The 22,439-nt window shown below is 42.1% G+C and overlaps 1 long non-coding RNA gene across 1 annotated transcript; it reads right to left on the minus strand.

The window, feature by feature from the left end:
* Positions 1-7,449: 7,449 nt before the first annotated feature.
* Positions 7,450-17,306, minus strand: LOC132648240 (uncharacterized). The gene is made up of 3 exons (XR_009586611.1): positions 17,125-17,306; positions 8,853-8,899; positions 7,450-8,087 (listed from the first exon to the last, which is right to left on the minus strand). It is a non-coding gene; the product is annotated as an uncharacterized LOC132648240 (long non-coding RNA).
* Between the last annotated feature and the right edge of the window lie 5,133 nt (positions 17,307-22,439).

The following is a 22,439-nucleotide window of genomic DNA, read 5'->3' on the forward strand; positions in this document are numbered from 1 at the left end:
TCGTCTATGCTTGGAACTTCTAAGAGCCAGAATCTACATCTTTCCTAGTCCGTAATTGCAGGCACAGTCTAAGATAATACACCCACTGCCTTATAATGTCCCTTTCAGCTCTTTCTGGTGCTTATTTTTAGAATTCCTGAGGTTTCTGTCAGCTGTCAGAGATAGAAACCCCACACAAGCTAGGAAAACAAAACAAAAAGGATTGTCTCACAGTAGGACGCCTAAAGGTAATGACGTGTCTGAGACTGTTTTGTCTCCTTCTCTAGTGTGCTTTCTCTCTAGCTTCACTGTGTAGATGCTCATCCGAATAGCCGGAGACAAAGGCTGTCAGCACTCCAAATACATGTCTTCATAACATGTGCTCCAGGGAAAAGAAAAGCACTCTTTCTACATTTATTTATCAGATTCCATAAGAAGCTGCCCACTGAATATTGCTATGGATGAGTAGATCTGATTGGCCAGCCTGGGTTGGTGCTCACAAACTGGGAAAAATAATAATAATAATGCTTCCTGTCTGTAGATGGAGCAGTGAGTTTATTGAGCGGCTTTACAGAAAGAGCAAGATCCCACAAAGAAATCGGGGCAGTGCCCTAAAACTTAGTGAGGAGCAGTTGGCTATAATAGGAATGCTCTAAGCTTGAACCGCTTGAAGTCCATTTCTTCAAAACACACTTTTGACTTTAATTAAATTTGATTTTTCAGACTAAATTATTTAAAAGTCAAATAAGTTGTTTATAATCATAAACTTCTGTGTGTAAAGTGTTTTCCATGCAAATTTGAAGCTATGAATTTGATCCCCCAGCACCTATGTAAAATGCCAGGCATATCAACACATATCTGTAATTCCACTGTTGGGAAAGCCAAGGCAAACGTTCTGGCCAGTCCAGCCAATCACTGAGTTCTAGGTCTCCTTCCTTGGTTAGCAATTTTGTACATGATAAAAAGTCAAACTCGTGCAGTGAAAACTCCCAGAAATCTACGAGGGTGATCCTAGCAAAGACTCCTTGCAAGAGTCTTGAACTTCAAGAGTTTGAAAGAGTGATCTCCTGAAAGCAGGCAGACTTCCAGCAAGGAGATTGGGCCACGAACTCAACCACATAACCTTAAACCTGCAGTTTGCCCTGCTTGCAAGATGTGCTGGTGCAGAACTTGTGGAAACGACCAACCAATGACTAGTCCAGCCTGAAACCCATGCCAAGAGAGAAAGCTCACCCCTGACACTGCCTGGAGGACCATGACCCACAGGCTGGATAGCCCAGGCACCTAGGATAGACTCACATATGACTGACCAAAAAAAAAAAATCAATGAAATGATGCCTAATGATATTCTGCTATATTCATAGATTAGTGCCTAAGCCAACTGTCTTGAGAGGGTTCATCCAGCAACTGATGGAAACAAGTGCAGAGACCCACAGCCAAACATTAGGAGGACATCAGGGAACCCTGTGGAAGAGGGGAAAGAAGGATTGTAGGAGCCAGGACACCACAAGAAAACCAACAGAATCAACTAACCTGGATCACAGGGCCTCACAAAGACTGAACTGAAAACCAGGGAGCCTACATGGGGCTGACTTAGACCCTCTGCATATATGTTACAGCTAGATAGCTTGATCTTCCTGTGGGACTCCTAACAGAAGGAGAAGGGGCTGTCTTTGACTCTTTTGCAGGCTCTTAGAACACCTTTTCTTCTACTGGGGTTGCCTCTTTCAGCCTTAATTATGAGGGGAGATGCCTAGTCTTGCTGCAACTTGATATGCATGCTCGATTGATATCCATTGGAGGCCTGCCCTTCTCTAAATAGAAACTGAGAAGAAAAGGATGGGGTCAGGGGCAGAGGGGAGGTGCAGGGGAGGGAATGGGAGGAGAGGAAGGAGGGAAACTGAGGTCAGGATGTAAAAAAAATAATAATAAGTTACATAATCAAACCAACAAACTCTATGATTGCACTAATTAAGTTCCAAGTATACGGACAAAGGCAAAAGTAGCTACCTAAGTAAGTTAATCCTATGCTTGATAACCTTTCTCCAGAAAACATATTTTTGAAGATTCTTGTCTTTCTGTTTCATTCAGAATGGAAAGCGACCACATCGTGAATTTGGCTATAATTTTACATTCAGTAGCATTACTTGGCGGGGGTGGGGGGGAAACAGCTAGTAAAAAATATTTTTTTAAGGTATTGGACGGGTCTGATGCTCTTTGGGTGGATGACACCTAAACGAACATCGGTACAAAGTCCCAATTTATTTCTAATATCAGAGATCAGACCTCTACTCTTGCCTGATGCATCTAAAACAAAAAGGGGGAACTGTAGAGAGCTGCGGAATGCTATGCCTTAAAGATGGAGCTGGTTTCTGCCTTCCACCTTCCCGATGGTGAGTGCTCTCTGACAGGAACAATTCCACATTTGGCTAAGGCTGAGGATCTGGCTTGCTTCCATGTATGTGGACCTATCTGCATTGCCCACGTGGCATGCCTGGGTTGGCTACCCAGAGGCTATTTAAGCTGTGGGCTGGCTTTCCCCAGGGTCCGAGGATTGTTCAAGGTTCCTGAATAAACTGCATTGAAAAAAAAAATATTTTTTTAAACTCCAAACCCTAGAAAGAGGGCAATTTTTATAGTTTCTTTAATTAAAGACTTAATGTTGAGCTAGACATTCCATTTAGGGCTAAGTAGTCCAAAGTCTTATTTTCTGCAAATTGACCAGTTATGGCTTTCTGTGTTAACTGTGTTGTCTATTGCAAGAATAAGTGTCTTGGATGAGGGCTGAATAGTGAACTGATCCATGGGAAGAGCAATAAGTCACTAGGAGTCACTTTATCCTTTGTCCACTTAGCAGAATAGTAGCAGCAAATTTTTCTCCTGGAGTCAATGACCTATTTAGTCACAGTTTCTTGATCTCATTGACAGTGTCAAGAATGAGTTCTATCTTGATGAGGATGAGGCCCTACATTCAATTTTAAGAGTGGTTGGTTACTCATATATTATTAATGCCACTGTTGCATCAGTGGACATACCTTACCAGGCTGGTTGTTTACTATAATTCATGGGGTTCACAGCTGAGTGAAACTCATGATTATGTTTTTTCCTCTGGTAGCATACATAGCACCCTATGAAAGTTAGCTGATAGGGATGAAGCTTCCCGTGAAGTACCACCTGGACTTCTCCATAGTCTGCAATTCAAGCATTCCTCAGCATTAGGGTCTTACTGTCAAGTCCAGTGGGTAATCAATAACATTTTCAATAGCCTGTAATTTGGGGGAATTCTGAGGGACTCCAATGGCCAACAACTCAAAAAGAGGTAACCCATTTGTGGTACTAGGGATTTACTTGGTAGTATATAATATTTAATAAAATTGTGGGAATCTCCCACCTTCATTACAAGGTATGCATATGGAATATATTTAATTAGGTATGTGTATATTTTGTGTGTCTGTGTATGTGTATGTGTGTACCACACAAGATTATAAGGCCCAGAGGTGGTAGATTCGTGAAAGAAAGAAAGAAAGAAAGAAAGAAAGAAAGAAAGAAAGAAAGAAAGAAAGAAAGAAAGAAAGACCATATTTCCCAGACACAATCTACTATGAACTCATAGAGACTGTGACAACATGTATAAGACCTCCAGAAGCTCAAACCACACAAAGTACTGTCGTAGACAGGAGAGATACGCACAGAGTCCCATCTCCAGCTGGAGAACCATTGCATTTAAACGCTGATAGGAGGACGTCAGTGTTCTTCAATGGTGTGACACTATTTGGTATACTGATCGTACTCCAAGACAGGTCAGCCAATACAGACTGGACTCAAAGGAGGTGGGAAGGAGGCGAGGGAGGGAGAACGAAAGAATATAAAGTTAGGTAGGTAGGGAGGTGTGGACGGATATGAGAACAGTTGGGGATGGAGGTGAATATAATATATATTGTACAAAATTCTCAAAGATTTAATAACATAAAAATCTAAATGTTGAAGCATTTTCCATCCCTGTTAATATTTTCTCCTGTTGTTTTGTTTGTTTGTTTGTTTTAATCTAAGGTACTAAAGAAACCAATGGGGGTAGTAATTCTGGAGTTTTCACCCTGTCTGTGAAATTTTCACCAACTTGGTTTTCCTCCTAATCTCTCTCCTGTAGTCCCCCTTAAAGTACAACTTTGAAGGAGTAGTTTTAGAGATGTTGGGCTTGAAAGGGCTTTTGAAATATTTTATTTCTAAGCCGAGTCAAAAATAGGCATGTTTGTTAAAAAAAGAAAAAAAAAATCTCCTCACAAAGAAGCTTGTCTGGAAAAAGAATTCTTCAAAACTGTAGACATTTCTTTCAGAAAGCTTCTGTTCCAATTCATGGAGCTTATTGTTCAGATCTCAGAGCTCAGAGCTCACAGCTTGAGTTTCTTTTCAAAATTGTTTAATGACTTTTAGAATGTGTTCCTTACTAAGTCTTGTGAGCTTCCGGTGTCAGTGTTTGCCTTTTGATTTCTGTTACTTAGTTCACACTTGTGCTATAGACCTTGATAAAACAAGGGCCAGAGCTGTCTAGCTTTTTGTAAAATAGTGCTCATCCAACTCAGAACCTTGTCTCCATGTGGCAACTTTACGATTATGCTTTTTCCTGTTGAGTCCACTTGCTACACCTGCAAAAACATTGATGTATCCAATTCATTCGGGTACTATTCTGGATACAACCAGTATGTTAAATCACAGATGATCCAGATTTGTCCAGGCTGCCACACCTGACCCTGATGAGAAGTTAAAAGGGATAATTGGTCCATCAGTAAAGCCACTTACTTATTATAGTATAGCCACATGTCCTCTTTCAACCAAGAAATTTAAGTCACAGTCCAATGCTGCTATCATATTTAGATCTTGGATAATTTATTTACGAAAATAAGTTTGAGTGCTAAAGAGATTGCTCAGCTATTAAGAGAAATTGCTGTTCTTCCAGAAGACCAAGACTCAATTCCTAGCATCAACATGGTAGATCCCAAGTGTCTGTAACTCCAGTTCCAAGGGATCCAACACTCTTTTCTGCCCTCCAAGGACATTAGACACATACAAATGCAAAGCTAGGCATGCATGCAAAACATTCAAACACATAAAATTTAAATAAAATAATTTTGGGTACTGGGAATATGGCTCAATTGGCAAAGAGTTTGACTGGCATATGTGAGGGCCCAGAATCAATCCTCAGTTTTATGAAAAGAAAAGGTAAAAAATAAGAAATCTTTTTGGTTCCCTCATCATCAAGAGAGCTGTCTGGATAGTTGGCTTGGCTAGTGTTTTAACTTGTGCTATAACAAAAGACCCTGGGTAATTTATAACAACAGGAATTTATTTCTTATGGTTCTGAAAATAGTACTGCCTAGGTGTCATTTTTTATTAAATAATTTACTCCCTTTACATACCGCTCATAGCCTCCTCCCTCCTCTCCTCCCAGCCCTACCTTCATTCCCTCTTCCCCCATCCTTCCTCTCCTATTCTTTACAAAAAGGAAAGCTCTCCCCTACCCACCCACCCCAGTTCATCAAGTCAAATCAGGACTGAGCTCATCTTCTTCCTCTGTGGTCTGGTGGCTAGGCAGCCCTGCTAAGAGGTGGTGATCAAAAAAACAGGCAGCAGAGTTCATGTCAGAGATAGCTCCAACTCCCCATACTAGGGAACCCACATGAACCCAATTGCCCATCTGCTATATCTGCATAGGGGCCTAGGTCTATGCATGGTCCTTGGTTGGTGATTCAGTCTTCACAAGCCCCTCTGGGCCCTGGTTAATTGGCTTTGTTGGTCTTCGTGTGGAGCTACTGGCACCTCCAGGTCCTTCTATCCTACACACATACACACACACACACACACACACACACACACTTTTCCACAAGACTTCCTATACTTGCACCAAAGTTTGGCTGTGAGTCTCCATACCTGTATAGAGATGCTGCTGGGCACAGCCTCTCAGAGGACAGCTATGCTAGACTCCTGTCTGTGGGAACAGCAGAATATTATTAATAGTGTCAGGAGTTGCCAATAGTTGGACCTTCCCTCAATCTCTGCTCTATCTTTATTCCTGTATACCTTGTAGGCAGGGTAAACTTAGGTGTCTTTATAAAGTAGAAAAGCATAATAACAAAAGAGAGTCTAAGGTAGGTCCCTCCCACATTTTACAACCATGCAGCAGAGTCTCCAACTTAGTCCTATCTCCCCAAACAGCTCATATGTTAAAAATCATTATAGGAATTAAGTTTCAGCACAGATTTGGTAGACACATAGACAATACCAACAAGCTGATGAATATGAAACTCTCCAAATGGAAATTAAATACAATTAACCCATCCAAGCCAAAACTTTAATCCCTCCTTCCTTGCTTCCATCTGGTTCAAAAGTTGACCCAAGGAGGAAGGTAGAACAGTGGGTAAAGAGCTTTCTTTGCCAAGGTATTTGAATCCCAAAACTCAAGTAGAGGACAGCTGTGGTGCTGCACATCTGTAATCCCAGTGTTTTTTGGTTTTGCAGTGAGACAAGAGGCAGAGGCAGAGGCAGAGACCCCTTGCACATCATTGGTCCAGGTGCTCTGGAGCGAATAACAAACAGACTTTATACCGATGAAGTAGAAATGTGAATACTGTCTTCAAATAGACACACACACACGCAAACATACACCACCAAAGCACACGTGCACCTATGCTCACACACATGAACATTCACACATACACGCATATCACAAACATCCAACTCCACCCAGAATTTTTTAAATGGTATCTATTAACGCCCACCACTTGGAGTCCATGCTTACAGGCATAGATTACTCCATGCCCTTTAATACAGCCGTAATTCTCTTAGCGCCCATTCAGAGGTACTTAGCCTTAGGTTGTAACCTGAGGAGTGTGTAGCAGTGAATTTGTCCATTTTTCAGTGGTTGTAAAGATTTCTGTTCCCAAGAAACTCCCAAGCCTAGTATCGGGAATAAGCTCAGGGACCCACACAGGATTTGAGCCACAGCGTTCTGATCTTTCTTACCTCCCCACCCTCCTACTCAGCCCTTAGCATTCTAATCACTTTTAAGATCCCATCTTTATCCTGCCCCTTTTTAGTCCTAATTATTGAATACTGAACTAAAAGAACATTTCCAGAAGGAAACTGGTTTACCCTAATATTGGTGTGATTCAAAGACAGTTTAACAAAAGGGCTATTTACAAAGTTAGGACCAGAATGAGGGAGAAAGAGTATAATGAGGCAAATGTCCGGGCGAAGAAGGGCAGAGCCGTTATGATTCTGAAGCCAAAGGAGGGGAGGGAGGGAACAATTTCAGACCCAGAAGGGAAGAGTTGTAAAGAGGGGAAAAGGAAAGCTTCAGCTGAATAATACTGCAGGGGCCCGGGAACAACATTCTGAATTCACTTTCCCTTCGTTTTCATGTGTCTGTGCAACTCTCCACAGAAAGAGTGAGAAAGCCCAATCAATGTGGTTCATATGAGTGAGTCTTTAATGATCTGGAGAAAGATGAAGATAGAATAGATGGAAGTTAATACATAAAATGGCCAGTACAATCCCCATATCACCCAACAAAATATGTTTCTTTCTTCCTGTTCCTGGCCCTGAGGTATAATTCCAAGAACAATACTAGGTATTTCTTCCTTTTTTTTCATTAATACAGAATGATTATGGAGGTGGGATCTTGACAGCATCTGATGTCACTCCAGATGATGACAACCTGATATTTCCAACAATGGCAATTTCATAAGCCTTTCTCCTACACATAGCAGGATCTTTTTAATGCACGCAGCACATCTGATTTCCCTCTTGTGCTCCTGCAATTATCTAACACATGGCGGCCATTCCCAAATGTCTGCTGCACTGGGTATTTACTCCATTTTGTTACCATCATCGCCAACACAAGCAGGGCTTCCCACTTGTGGGCAGTAGCTGGAAGAGCACATACGTTTCTGCTAATAGGGTTTCTTTCCTAGTATTCCTTGCAGATCCTCACAAAACCCAGTTACCACTTATCATTTCACCATCACTTGCTTCCATTTAATATATCTTCATGACATGTTCCATTCTCCCAGTTTGCAACTTATTTTCCATTGATTTCATTTTAGATTGGCTTCCTGGTAACACAGAGGGAGACAGATAAATCTCATCAGTAACATGTCTTTAAATTGCACCTTGTATATTTTACTTAGGGGAAGATTTCCTACAGATTGTTAATAGCTTCAAACACTTGTTGACTTGTCCGACTTTGAGTTCTTGTCCGACAAAGAACTCATGTAGCAAAGAAGAAAATTGCTAGTTACATACATAAATGAAAGAACAAATGAATGAGCAAATGCTTTCATGAATGAGAGAGTGAATTGTTAGCAATCTCAGGACTATTCCTCACAGGCTATGCCTGCATATTGCCTGTTAACCTCAGTCATGTATAGGACAAGCAGACACATGGAAACAGACCGACATACAGACAACATGGGAGTCTGGAGGGACTTGGCATCTGAAGTAGGGTAATGTGTGTAGACAGTCATAGATTAAGGTCATAGTGACATACAAGCAATGAAATCTAAACAATGTTGCTGCAATCGTCATCAAGCTAGAAGGGACATCTGTGCATCTAAGAAAGAATACGAACATTTGGCATTCTGAGGTCAATCAATTTCTAAATACATTCCGGTTGTCCTGTGTTTATTGCCAAGGTGCCTGTCACCAAGCTGCCAGGCCAACACGTGTGGTTTGGTAATCGTGTTTGCATTCATGTCTCCTTGTGTAATTTCTTCCATTCTTGCTGTCCCGGAAGGACCGTTCTGCTCTTGTTCTTCTTTACCAGGATGTATTTAAAGACTGAACTGCAGTGTTCTTGGAGTCTGCTGATGGTTACTTACCTGTTGTTAGGTTTCCTGGACCTCAGCATTGTAGAGAGGAGCTCGGCCTGATGAGATGAAACCAGATTAGAAACAGTTCACTTTGTCTGACTTCATTTTTGTTAAAATTCCTTAAATAGCAGATCAGTAAACAGAAGTGATGGCATGTCCATGGACTTCCAATGACCCACTCACCTTACTTAGATTGATACAATCACTGTCTTTCTATGACTCAACAGGAATCAGACATCAGTGTTTCAGCCAGCGTAGAGTTATGATTAACATTCCCATGGATTTGTATAAATCGTAACTCACCCTCCCACCCTGCTTTTGCGAATAGATTTAGTTCTAACATAAGAAACTCTTCATTAAAGACTGATAGCGTTATCAGTACTCTCCCTCGAATCCCATTAGTGATTCCTTGTGTGTCCAGGCCTCTTAGGTAGGTTGTGGTAATTGCATATCCCTGTAGCACTTTCAGGAGCTTGGTGGGATGTCATTAAGCTGACTGCACTAATGTGTTGATCCAAAAGCAACCAAACAAGTGGGATTTGAATTGTGAGTGGAATTGAAATGTCACGAGTAAATTTGTCCTTTCAGCAGATGCTACCTGAGTCTAAATTGGAAATCAAGGAGTGAAACACTTGCCATTTGAGTTGAGACAGAATGTTTGTAAGAAAGTGCTGATTCCCGAGTCCCCCTCAAGACCCTTTTCTCTACAAACTCATTTTCTGCTGAAAGGTGACCCCTACTTTAAGTCACTCGGTAGTCACTCAGCAAGTGTTCATTGGGTGCTACTGTGTGCCTGGCCCTGCGGAAATCACTATGGACACATTGTGTTGAAAACAGAAATGACTGCTGTTAACACGTTTGTTTTGAACGTCCTCCATGGCCATAAAGCAGATGAGGCAAGAGTACCCTATCTTTCCCTTTGTCTGTGAACACAAGGCTGAGCCTCGCGTTGGCTAATGGAGGCTTGTGAGTGAACACGGAGCTTCTATGTCAATAGGATAGCCTTTGTGATATAAACTGTCCTTTTATAAGCCAGCATATCCCAGCTCTTTAAGTCTTCAAGGCATTCCATACATGTCAAGGCGGTTGACCTTCATAACCTCTGTGCCTTTATCACCCCCCATTCTACAGTTGGGGGGGGAATATAGAGAGTAGGTGGCCTGGTTGTGACAACAAAGTTCATCAAAAATCTGTGTTTCTGCCCATTTCATTTTACACAAACAGTAGGAAATGACTATGACTTCAGTCTAGAGTAGAAAAACCAATCTGAGCATCAAAAGAAAAAAAAAGTTCAAATAGTGTGTAATAACTCCCACAATTCAGAAAATCCCCATTAATTTCACAGAAAATAATTCAGTGGCTAGGAAAAACTAGTCTACGATCTTCCTACTAGCTAGCATAGCATCCCATGTCGGGAAAGGGATTTAATGCAGACAGCTTCTGCTTCCCACTCTGCTTCTGGCTTCTGCTTCTGTCTACAGATTCTACAGTCTTGAGCCAGAGATCTTGCAACAACCAGAATTTCTTTTGACAGGCTGATAATGCATCAGAGTTCATGTTGAGGAGGTCCTTGGTAACCTAGCTGCAGAAGGCATACAGAATATTAAATTGATGTGAGAGCTAAGAAATGCTGTCTCGGAAAACAGCTCAACCATGATCAGCCCACAGGGGAAGAAAAGGGGAAAAAGGGAAACCTATCTCAAGTGAAGTTGTTTCCAGATCAGCAGAAATTCTAATTGATTTATGACCATGACTTTTAAACTTCCACAAGGCAAATCTTCAAAGCCTATCAGGTGTTTTAGCCATGGGTTATGAAATAATGACTATCAGGTGATTGCCTTAAGTCTGACTTAATGCAAAGGCGCTGACCACATATCAGGTGGCCCGAGGTCTTAATTCATTTGTATTTTATCAAGTACAAGATCAGTATGCACTGTGCTGAGGCACGTGTGCGCAATTTCCCTTGTTTTTATTCTTGACAGTAACTCTTAATTTGGTGGTAACCCTTCCTACTTCTGTTAAGAAAAGTCAAGGTTACATGGTTAGACTAACTTCCCCAAAATCACACAACTAGTAAGATCAGGGCAAGCTTAGAAATCAAGTTTCTACATTTCCAAAGACAGCATTCATTGTGTTAGTCAAACTGGCATGATACCTATCAAACTTTCTCACAAAGCTGACAACAAATTAATTAACATTCATTTTAAAGTTCGGTGCAGAAACTCACAAATACTCAACGAAAACATTTCTGTTTGGTACTGAACTATGTATCAAGTGATGCTAGTCATTATTATGAAGTCCCCTGCGTTGCTAATAACAGCTACAAGAACTTGCCATACATTCGTAGTGTTCTGTGCTTCTGTACATCATAAGATGGAGTACCGCTAAACAGAGAGTGTTCTCTGTGACTTAGGGTATTGCGATCAAAGGTACCCAACGCTGCCCCAAAGCTGCAATTTGGCTTCTAGATTAATCATCAAAATGCAACACAAGTTCTCAGTCTAGTTCCACTTCTAATAATCCTTTTTAAGCACTTGCTGTCTCCATCCCTTCACCTTCTGCCTTTAGTATAACGGATAAAGAGTAACCTGCCATTAGCTGCATTGTTCAGGTTCTGCAGCTCCCAGAGACTAGAAACAAGACATGCTGAGCCATTAAATACACTGTGAAAGTCCCAAGTGGCATTTGTTTAACTTTTACATACAGTACGCTATGAAATGAGCAACTGCACAGAAAATAAAAACGTTAAGAGTCTTTCCTGCTAGGCCATTATAGTCTGAGAAGAAAGGGCAATTGTTCCTTTGTGTGGCTTGTCACACTATGTGGTGAGAAGGATTTTATTCTGTGATGTTTTTCTGGAGTGATTGAAAGTTGAGGATCTCACTGACTAGATTAATTCCCAATTTCTACGGTGGCGCCTAAACATCTTCAAAGGTGAGAATTAAAGGGAACTTTTAAAGATTATATATCCACTGACAAGGTCACTCTGCTGGGATGATCTGTGGGGACAAAGTGTAATGGCGGGGATCCTCAGAATATGTGAAATTGCTGGACAACAAACCACATTTGTTTCTTGTAGCATCTACTTGCTTAGATTTTGATGTAAGAATTCTTAAAGTAACCTACTGTTTAGGGTAATAAAGCGTACTCTCTCTTTTCCCTCCTATTCTTTGTTATTCTTGGTGAATAGGACTCCTGACATTTGAGCTTAAAAAAAATGAATAAATTCTAGAGCTTTCACTTTGGCCAGAAACCTACTTTTTAGATATGTCTGTAAGTGTTTCCCAGAAAATCTCCTGCATACTGGTGAACATTCACATCCTTTGTTGTTAGGTCTGCCTTTCTTGGTCACTGGGATCTTCATTTTACAGAGAGCAGATATGAGGCTCAAGGAGATTAAGTTCCCTTAAGTATAAGACATATATTTTCACATTCTGAGCATCTGATGCTATTATCAACACCTGAAATATAGACATGGACTATCTTGGTGTATGCGCTAAGGTCCTCTGCCAAGGTTGCTGGGCAAAACTACGGATCATACAAAAGCCTCACTTCTAAGACTCCTAGACAGTCAATAGAAACATTAACAAACAATAATAATAAACTTTAAAAAACAGAAGCTACCCAAACCTCTTCACACGTATCCATTGCTTTTCGGTTTTGCTTTTCCGTTATGGGCCAAAGAGGAAAAGAGGCACAGCTAAGAAAAAAAAAAAAAAGCTAACTCCGAAGAGTGACGATGTTCGTTCCAGCTAAGTCTCAGTGGAACTGGAGTCATATAATTTTGGACGTCTCTACTGAGACTTACCAATCATCTGATGGTGGCTGCATGTTTTACACATCAGAAATCTGCACCCCTGTACCTGTCCCCACTCTTTCAAAGACTGTCAGAGACTGTCAATCAATCAAAAGTGGGTGGGGGGGGGTGTTGTCTTGGCATCTCTTTTTATTTTATTTTCCTCTCTTTCTTTCAGCGGAAGCTTGCTGCTGTGTGGGTGTTTTGGTACCTTGAATTCATTCGCTACCATGTACCACACCATCTTTGGAGCAGCCTTGCACCCTAAGCAACATTTTTTTTTTTTGTCTAAAATCCCAGTTAGATTACTATTGCACAGAGCATGTAGCTTGTGGTTTGTTGCTCACGCAAACAAGTCGAGAACGCTCTTCTAGGCGCAGTGCGTGCTCCTTCTCACACAAAGCGTCTCGGGGAAAGCTGTAGCAAATCAGTTTGCATGTAGACTAGAGCAATAAATAAAAGGAATTTTGACTTTACTATGAGACTAAACCTGAAAATCACGTCGTTTCACATCTGGAATTTAAACTATAAGAATTCATACAAAAGAAGATATTTGACATATTTTTCAATGAAGTGATATGTTAAGTAAGATGCAGTGGGGTAAATTTACTGCCACTGAGCTCAAAAAAGTATGTTTTGAAATTCCCTTTTTAGTTAGCTATACTTTACTTTGAGTTACTTTGAATTAGTAAACTTTGAAACAAAGAAATTCATAGCTAGAGGTATTTTATTTTATACTACAGTATGTTTATTGACAACCATATTCCAGAAATTTCCATAAATGGTTTAATATTTAATGTCTTACATTACCAACCAAAATCTCTAAGGAGAGTAAAATTCACTATAGGACCATCTTACTGGCTTTGATTGGAAGTGCTGTTTGTTTTGTTTGTTTGTTTGTTTGTTTTAAGTAGCATCTTTAAATAGAGGAATGTGGCTAAAACTTTAGTGACTTTTTTTGGGGGGGTTTGTACCCAGTCTTTAATTGTTGAGTCAGGAACTAGTCAGTGGGCATCCCCACCGACTGTACGCCAGCTTCTTTTGCACTGCATTTTTATAAGAATAAAACATTTTAATTATTATTATTATTATTTCACAGTTTATTCACTATGTATTCACAATTGATTCCCATTCATTCACAATTGTAGCCCGCTCCCTTGTCTACTCCCGGTCCTACCTTCTGCCCCTCTTCCTCCTTATCTTTCTCCCCTGGTCCACTGATAGGGGAAATCCTCCACCCCTACTCTCTGACCCTAGCCTATCAGGTCCCTTCAGGACTGCCTGGATCCTCTTCTTCTGTGGGCTGGTTAGGTCGACCCACCAAGGAGAAGTGATGAAGGAGCAGGCAACCGAGTTCATGTCAGAGACTGTCTCTTCTCCCCTTACTAGGGAACCCACGTGGACACTGAGCTGTCTATGAGCCACATCTGGGAGGAGGCGGTGGCTCACGCCTTTAATCCCAGCACTTGGGAAGCAGAGGCAGTCCAATCTCTGAGATAGAGGCCAGCGAGTTCCAGGACAGCTAGGACAGAAGAAACGTCTCGTTGAAACAAAGGGGGAAAAGAAGCATAGTCTCATAGTGATCTTTATTATAGAGGAAATTGTGCTCCTGGAAGATGCCTTTTCTTACATTTTAACTTTAGCTTACTCTTTGCTGCCACCTAGTGTACAGATGCTAATATAACTAGCTTTAAAATGGCCTGTGCATAAAAACGTACCCAGCAAGAAATCTTAGTCTAAGTATGATTTTTCTTTTGCATCTATACTTGAAAATCATACTATTTTATTTTCTCTGATAACAATTAAAGCAATATATTGAAATCAAGATTTCAGTGGATCTTTTTGTGCACCATAAGAACACTAAAAATCATTTCAGTGGCGTATTTCCCTGTGATAAATTGAAGGTTGACTTGCTTGTAGTGTTTATGCACATTTATAAGCTGTTGTGCCACAAAAGATCCCCAGACACCATTCAGTTCCTGATCTTTTTTTTTTAACAGATGAGGACATCGAGGCCTGGGGGATAAAATGACTTATTCAAAGTCACAGAAGGAGCTATTTGTCAAGGCAGGGCTGGAAAGTGGGTCAGCCTGATCGCAATGTAGGGCATCTTTCTCGTGTGTCCTTTCTGATTTGATGTCAGAGTTAGTGTTGTAAAGTGACCCGTGTCAGATGAGCAGAAAAGGCACCTCTTGTCCCCCTATAAAATCACGCTCAAAATCATACTAGTCCACAACGTTTGACAATTTTTTCCTACAGTGATCATAGCTGACTCACCTTGTAAAACAACAGCGGGAAATGAAGTATGAGAAGTCATGTATTTTTACTTAAAAATAACTTATAATCTATCCCTTAAGGTCCTCTCTCCCCAGGCTTGAAGAACTTTTTTAAGTAGTTAGGAGTCCATATTACTAATAATCACAGCCGTCTTGGGTATGAGACAGTTTGTGCTGCCATAATAAAGCAACAAAAACTGGGTGATTGAGATAGGAGCAATGTCCGCTCTTACGGTCAGGAAAGCTGAAGGTCTGGTCTCAGGCTTCCCATACTCTGCATCTGGAGTCTTTTCTGGCCTGCTGAAGATTACCTTGTATGTCCTTCCTCCCTCCTTTCCCTTCCTCTTTGAAGGCTACAGTTTTGCTTATTGGGTTCCTAGTCATTAATCACATTTTTTGCCCCTGATCTTTATTAGTCCTGACCTTACCCTGGCCTTTCCCTGGACAAGCTACATGTTAGGGGCTGGAAGTGCTCAGGGATGAAGAACACTGGAAGCTTTCTCGCTTCCCAGCGCTCACATGGCAGTTCACAACTATCTGTGACCCCAGTCTGGGAGGCTCTGGCATCCTCTTCTAGCCTCTGTGAGCACTGCATGCATGTGGTATACAGACATGCCTGCAGGCAAAGAACTTACACATATTCTTTTAAAGGAAGAGGAAAAAGAGAATATATGTCCGTTTCTTTACCTGTGCAAAAAGAAAAATCTCCAAGATGTGAAACACAAATTCTTCTCCATTTTGTTTTAAAACCTTGTGAAAGTTCTTAGGAACAAAAAAAAAAAAAGTTTGAAGTGTGAATGGGCAGCATTTAGTTATATTTCAGCATTTCATGTTATAGGAGAGTAAAGCAGAACCTACAGACGTCCATAATGATGGCGTCATTTCCGTTGACAGCTGTGAGGAAGTTAAGAAGCGAAGTGAGGAGTGCTATTTTGGTAGTACTAAGTACTAGTGTGGTAAACTAAGCTCTAAAACTAATTACCACTGTGACTTTATCCACTAGGAAACAAAGCCCATAGGGAACCGTTTTCCAAAGCCCCCAGAGATCCTAAATGCATAAGGAGAAGTATGAGGCCGTAGAAATGTCTATTGAATAAGTCCTTGGCCTGAAAACCACACTTCCAGAACATTCATAATTAATTCTAGCTAAAGCGAGATGCTGAAGATTTAATTAAAGACATATGGGAACACACATTTCTAAAGATCAGAAAAGAGTGAAGATCGGCAGCTAATGGCCACAGTTCTCGGCTCATGGTTGGTGCTCTCCCACACCTCCCCACCCCGTGGTCTCCTGTCACAATCACCCAGAGGCTAGTGGCCTCCAATGAGAAGACAGAAGATAGGAGAGTGCGGGGCTCGCTTCGGGCCAAACAGTCTCTGAGCTCCACTCATTGATGGCGACAGCTCCAGAAGAGTAAAACCGGAGACCCCTCCTGTTCAAATGGATGACAATAATGGTTTCCAAGACACCCAAGAAGGTACACTTTGGGAAAGCATTTGTCTTGGATCAGCGTGGATCCTCACTGGAAGCCATTTGTCTTAGATCAGGCTGGATCCCCACGGGAAGCCAAATTCCACACATGGGTCCCAAGAGACGACCTGGCGTTTTGTTTTTAGAGGGTTTGGAGGGTTAAGGGAAGCGAGACGAACACGGGTGACTTGTGAGACCATCACCGCGGGAGGTTGTGGGCTCTCTTCCACGCACGGAAAGGAGCTCTTGTCACAGTCGGTGCCTTCTAGGAATTTCTCTTTCCTCCAACCTCCCAGCCTCTTGCAGAGGCTTCTGGGTAACTAAATCAATCAGAGGCACCCAGCTGGAAAGGAATGGTAGAGGTCAGCCTCTGAGACACAAGCCAGGACAGAAAGGAGAGGAACTGACCTGAGGGTGGGTGAAGGCTGGGAATAAATCATGCACCACCTTAAAAAAAAAAAAAAATGGAGATTTCCTTCTATTAAAAAACACAATGTTTGTGAATGCTACTTCTCCAGCTTTCGGCAACTCTATATTTTGCTAAAGCTAGAAGTGAGTTTATACGTGCGCGTTAGGTAAGTGAATACCTAGACTTTTCTTCAAATTGTTACTGACAAAGAATAAGGCAGGCGCAGGACCGCCAGGGGAGACTGCGGGTAAACAGCAACAGCAAGGTGACGCGCCCAGTTTGTACAGGGTCAGGCACGCGGGTACGTGTAAGGATAACGGACCACTTACTTCACTGAAAGCAGCCTTCCCATCGCCGGCAGTGTCTTGCTAAATAGAGTCCACAAGGCTGAGGGGCACACACAGGGTTACAGGAAATATAAGGCTAGACCCAGTGGCTGGTTAGGAGGGTGACTACAGTGCCTGTGTAGTCGTGCAGGTGCTCTCGCTGGCTTCAGAGTTCCTTCAGCTGGGAAATCATCCCAGGACAGAGTCCTAACAGCAGAGAAGTACGTCATTGTACCTCTCCCCGCACCCCTCCCCCGAAGACACCTGGCCTGGGATTAAATTAAGTTATATGTCACCTTTTAACAAAATCGCACGCCTGCTCCCCAGACTCTCTTGTCTGTCTTTTGACATCAGGAAAGATAGAAAGTAAAACGGTAATTTGAATCAGATACATGGGACTACAGAGTATATCTTTATCCGGCTTGAAAAAGCGGTGTGTGTTTGTGTGTGTGCGTGTGTCTGTCTGTCTGTCTGTCTGTCTCAATAAAATCTGAAGCAGAATATTTTGATCCCTTGAACTCCCACGAAAACGGTCTCCCAGGGTGTACCAAAAAGTAACAAAGAGAGAGACAGACAGACAGAGTGAGATCTGAGGGATCCTCCGTCAGTACTAACCTTGCCGCGCAGGCACTAGACCTGAGTTTGATACCAAGCCCCCATGTTAAAAAGCCCACAGAGCAACACGTGGCTACAGTTCTGGTTTCTGGTGCTGGGGAGGCAGACACAGGCAGACCCTAGCCTGCTGGAGAACCGGCCTAAACGGATGGTCAAGCTCCAGGTTCCACGAGAAACAAGCTCTCAAAAACACAAAGAGGTAAGTGATTGAGGAGGATGTCCATCTTTGACCTCTGGCCGCAACATGCGCGCACACATACACACACACACAAATGCATGCACGTATGTGAATGCACATGTGACTGCCACACACACACCTAGGAACACACAGTTTCTACTTCATGCTTTCTTACTTCTTCCTCCCAAGTCTCCTTATGCTTTTCCTGACCACCTTGATTTCTCTTCCTCCTCAGTGGTATCTCCTTATCACACCGCCAATTACTGCAGCCACCTTCTTTCAGAACTCCTGAGAGTCCAAGCCTTTTTCAGAATGCCGTGCTCTCTCTCCCAGATTTGCTTCCTCCCCTACCTCTAACATTGGTTCATTAAAAAGTTGGTCCCAGAACACAGCTTTGAAGAAAGCAGCCACCTAAAGCTAAATGTAGTCATAGCCCAGGCTACTGGATAGTCCTCAGTTTAAGATCAGTGTAAGGCTGGCTTAAGGTTCTCCATAAATTCTTCCAACACAGAATGCTCTCCATCAGCCACTCCAGGAAGCCTCTACATGATTTAATAAGAGGGATACAGAATGTATGCTTTACTTCTCCCTTCTAAAAGCATTTGTAACTGAAGAGGCAGAGAAACACTGCACATGTCTGAACAAAATGCTTCGAAGCGTTCATAGTGCATGACATGTTTTGAATGCCGATGTCACCTGATAGTGTCATTTTCTTGAAACCTTTACTGATAATGCCTGGCTAGGCTAGGCACCCTCCTTGGATTCCTAGACAGATCTGTAGATGAGCCTTCCTAGTTATTCCAACAAATAACTCCAGGATATTTTTGTTTTGTTTTGTGCCTTGGCAGTCAATACAGGGTCTGTGTTACACAGTATAATCATAACTTCCTTCTGTTGGATTAGTGGTCAAAGACTGAAGAACTATCAAACGGGGAGGCCCCATAATGTTCAAAAATACAAGCAGCATTTTTGTGTTTAAAAACCACCCAAGATTTTAAGATACCACTTCCCTTTTAAGTAGCAACTTACACATCTCAGTCAGGTTGCTTATTCAAATGAATGACAACATATCAGGGTATTGTGTAGCAGCATATTGCAAAGAATGGAACCATCCTTGTTGCAAATGTCATGTGCATCATGTCATGTGCAAATTGTCATCATCAGCATTAGCTGTACAACAATATGCTATCAGCGTTCGCTGTTTAGTTGCCAATATCCTCTGCATCACAGATTGCCTTGAGGTGATTCCTACACCCCACGGCCTAGAACAAAGATCCTCTAATGTAGAAAATAACTGTTTGTGTGTTCACTGGATCTCCTGAACGATATGCAAAAGAGGAGTCTGTGCTGGATTTTTGAATACATTCTTCACCAATTCTTTTATCTGAATAGTACCAAAAAACAAATGCACAGCGTGTGCTTTGTCGAAGGCGTCAGGGCTGGCAATGGGAAAGGCAAGCTGGGGAATCTACTTTTCCTTGCTCCCCACTGATAAGGCTCATTAAAGCAAACAGGAGTGAGGCATGCACACCAGTGGGAGAACGCATCCCTGGGGCTCTGTCTACACTAAAAAATGGACTCATCGTAGAAGCTGTGCAACTCAGCCTTTTGTGAAATCAACTTTATTGATTTTTACCTTTATTGCCTGCCTGATGTCTGTTTTAATTTCAGTTTCAGTTTTTACCATTTGATATTTGGAACAAATGATGATTTCAAGAACATTTTACCTGCAGTTTCCTTTGGTGTCCAGGATAAGTCATGCATTTATCTTAAAAGGCTTTTACAATACCACAGAGCTGACATCGGTCGTGTGCCAAAGCTGAAGCAGAGACTGTTCTCCTCGTGCTGCTGCTGTTTTTCTTGGCACAGACAGAAGAAAACAGCAAAGCCTTCAAAAGTCTCTTGAGCACAGTGTAATTTTCTGAATGTATAGAGATTGTTTGCAGTTGGCCGTGGTCTAAGCAATGAGGACTTAGCGACGGTACAAGCTGGTTACGCAGCCTTATCTCTTTACAGTCCTTCCTGCCATTCTGCCAACTGGCAACCTTTATCGCCCGACATATCTGTGCTCAGTCAGACCAACAGCTGACCTTCAGAAAGACAACCCAGAGATGGGCAGTAAGTGTCTTCGCAGGTTATTTAAAATATGCATATGTGTGCATGCCTACACACACACACACCAAATTACATTACTTTCTGTATTGTATCCAGGAACCCCATCATATTCATGAACTTTCGGGAAGCGTGCCCTGACCTCCCAGTTTCAAAATTGTCTTTGCTGAAATATCCTCTGGCTTCTATGACCAAGAGCCAAGACTAGTCACCCGGGTTGGGGGATGGGGGAGAGAATGTGCAGCATTTTTAACCCTGGCTTTCTGTTTTGACTCTTACTGCTTCTCTAATTGTGCCTCCTTTCTAAAAAACAAAGCTGATGCCTGTGTTTATTTTTTATGAACAAAGGTATCAAGACTATAGCCCATGCTACAACCGCAAAAATGAGCATAAAAACTAGATTATCGTATTTCGCCAAAGTTAAAAACTTCAGTGTTTTGAAATGAACAGACAATTCAGAGAGTGGACATAGATATTTGCAAATCACATATCTGATAAGGACTCTGTATCCAACTATATGTGTGTATGTCTGTGTGTGTGTTTGTGTTTCTATGTGTCTGTATGTCTGTCTGTGTCATCTGTGTCTGTCTGCGTGTGCCTCTGGGTGTATATTAGATATAGATACACATTGTACCTTTACAACTCAACCACAAAGCTGCAGCACCATTTTGGAAGGTTGTAGAATCCTCAGGAGGCAGAACTCCCCAAGGGAAATTTGGTCCCAGCAGCTGGGGGCAAGCCTTGAGGTCCCATTTCCAGCCCCACTTCCTGTCCCCTCTCTCCTTCCTGACCTTGGGTGCACTGTGACAGCCATTATGTTCCCAAAGTCATGCCTTCCCACCATTATGGATTATATTCACCAGAAACTGCAAGCCACAATAAGCCTTACCCTCTTTCCTTCCAATCGTCCTTTCTTTCTTCCTTCCTTCCTTCCTTCCTTCCTTCCTTCCTTCCTTCCTTCTTCCTTCCTTCTTTAAATTGCTTTTGTCTGGCATAGTCATAACAATGAGAAAAATAACTAATACAATGATACTATGGATGAAATCTTCAAAAACATACTATTAAGTAGAAACGCCATTCACAAAATGATCACATGGGGCCAGTGAGATGGCTTAGTGGCTAAAAGAGGCTGCTGCCAAGGTTGACAGCCTGAGTTTAATCCCCATAACCATGTGATTAGAAGGAGAGAACAAAATTCCACAACATCAATACATTGATCTCCATGTATCCACTGTGGTACGCATGCAAATGTACACACTTACCCACACACACATACACACGCATGCACAACTGTAATATTAAAAGATGACCACACGTTATATTATTATGCATAAATTAGGCAACTCTGTAGAGAAATAAAACCTTACTATTTGCCTGCCACTGTGGGATATCAAAAGAGTGGTGGTGAATGCCATTTGTCACGGGGTATCTTTAGAATGAGGGTTCCAAAGTTTGATTGAAGGGCTAAAGATATGACTTAGCAGTAGAACACTTATAATGCATTTTTGCCCCCAACAGCACACACATGCACTCACACATGCACGCACACTCACATACACACACAGAGAGGGAGGAAAGTAACGAAGTGTAGTGATACATACACAACCCTATGACTGCTCTAAAACAGTTGGCTGAATACTCAACTTAATTGAAAGGAATACTTTAAATTGGTGAGTTTGCTCTATATAAATTACTTCCTGATAAAGGTGTGTACACTTCTCTCATTCTTCCACAAAACTCCCCAAGCTTGACCTATTGTTTAGCATGGGTCTCTGCATCTATTTTCATTAACTGTTAGAGGAAGCCTCTCAGAAGACAGTTATGCTAGTCTCCTGTCTGCAAACATAGCAGAAAATCACTGATAGTGACAGGGGTCGGCTCTCTCCCGTGGGGCAGGTCCCAGGTTGGGCCAGCCATTGTTTGCCATTCCCTCGATCTCTGCTCCCCATCCTCTTTCACCCAGTTGCACCCTCCATCTACTTCAGATGTGTATTTTATTTCCCCTTCTGAGTGACATTCAAGCATCCTCCCTTGAGCTCTCCTTATCACTTAGTTTCGCTGGGTCTGAATATTGTAGCATGGTTATGCTGTACCTTATGGCTGACATCCACTTATAAGTGAACACATACCATGCGTGTCTTTCTGTGTCTGGGTTACTCACTCAGGGGACAAGGACACCACAAGAAGACCTACAGAGTAAACTGACTTGGGCCCCGTGGGGGCCTCAAAGAGACTTAACCACAACCAAAGAGCATGCATGGGCTGGACCTAGACCCTTTATGCATATGCATTAGATGTGCAGCTTGGTCATCATGTGGGTTCCCTAACAACAGGAGTAGTGGCTGTCTCTGACTCTGTCACCGGCCTTTGGATCCCTTTCCCCTATCTTGGTTGCCTTGTCTGGCCTCAGGGG

Source organism: Meriones unguiculatus, chromosome 16 (genome assembly GCF_030254825.1).
Source record: "Meriones unguiculatus strain TT.TT164.6M chromosome 16, Bangor_MerUng_6.1, whole genome shotgun sequence".
Classification (NCBI taxonomy): domain Eukaryota; kingdom Metazoa; phylum Chordata; class Mammalia; order Rodentia; family Muridae; genus Meriones; species Meriones unguiculatus.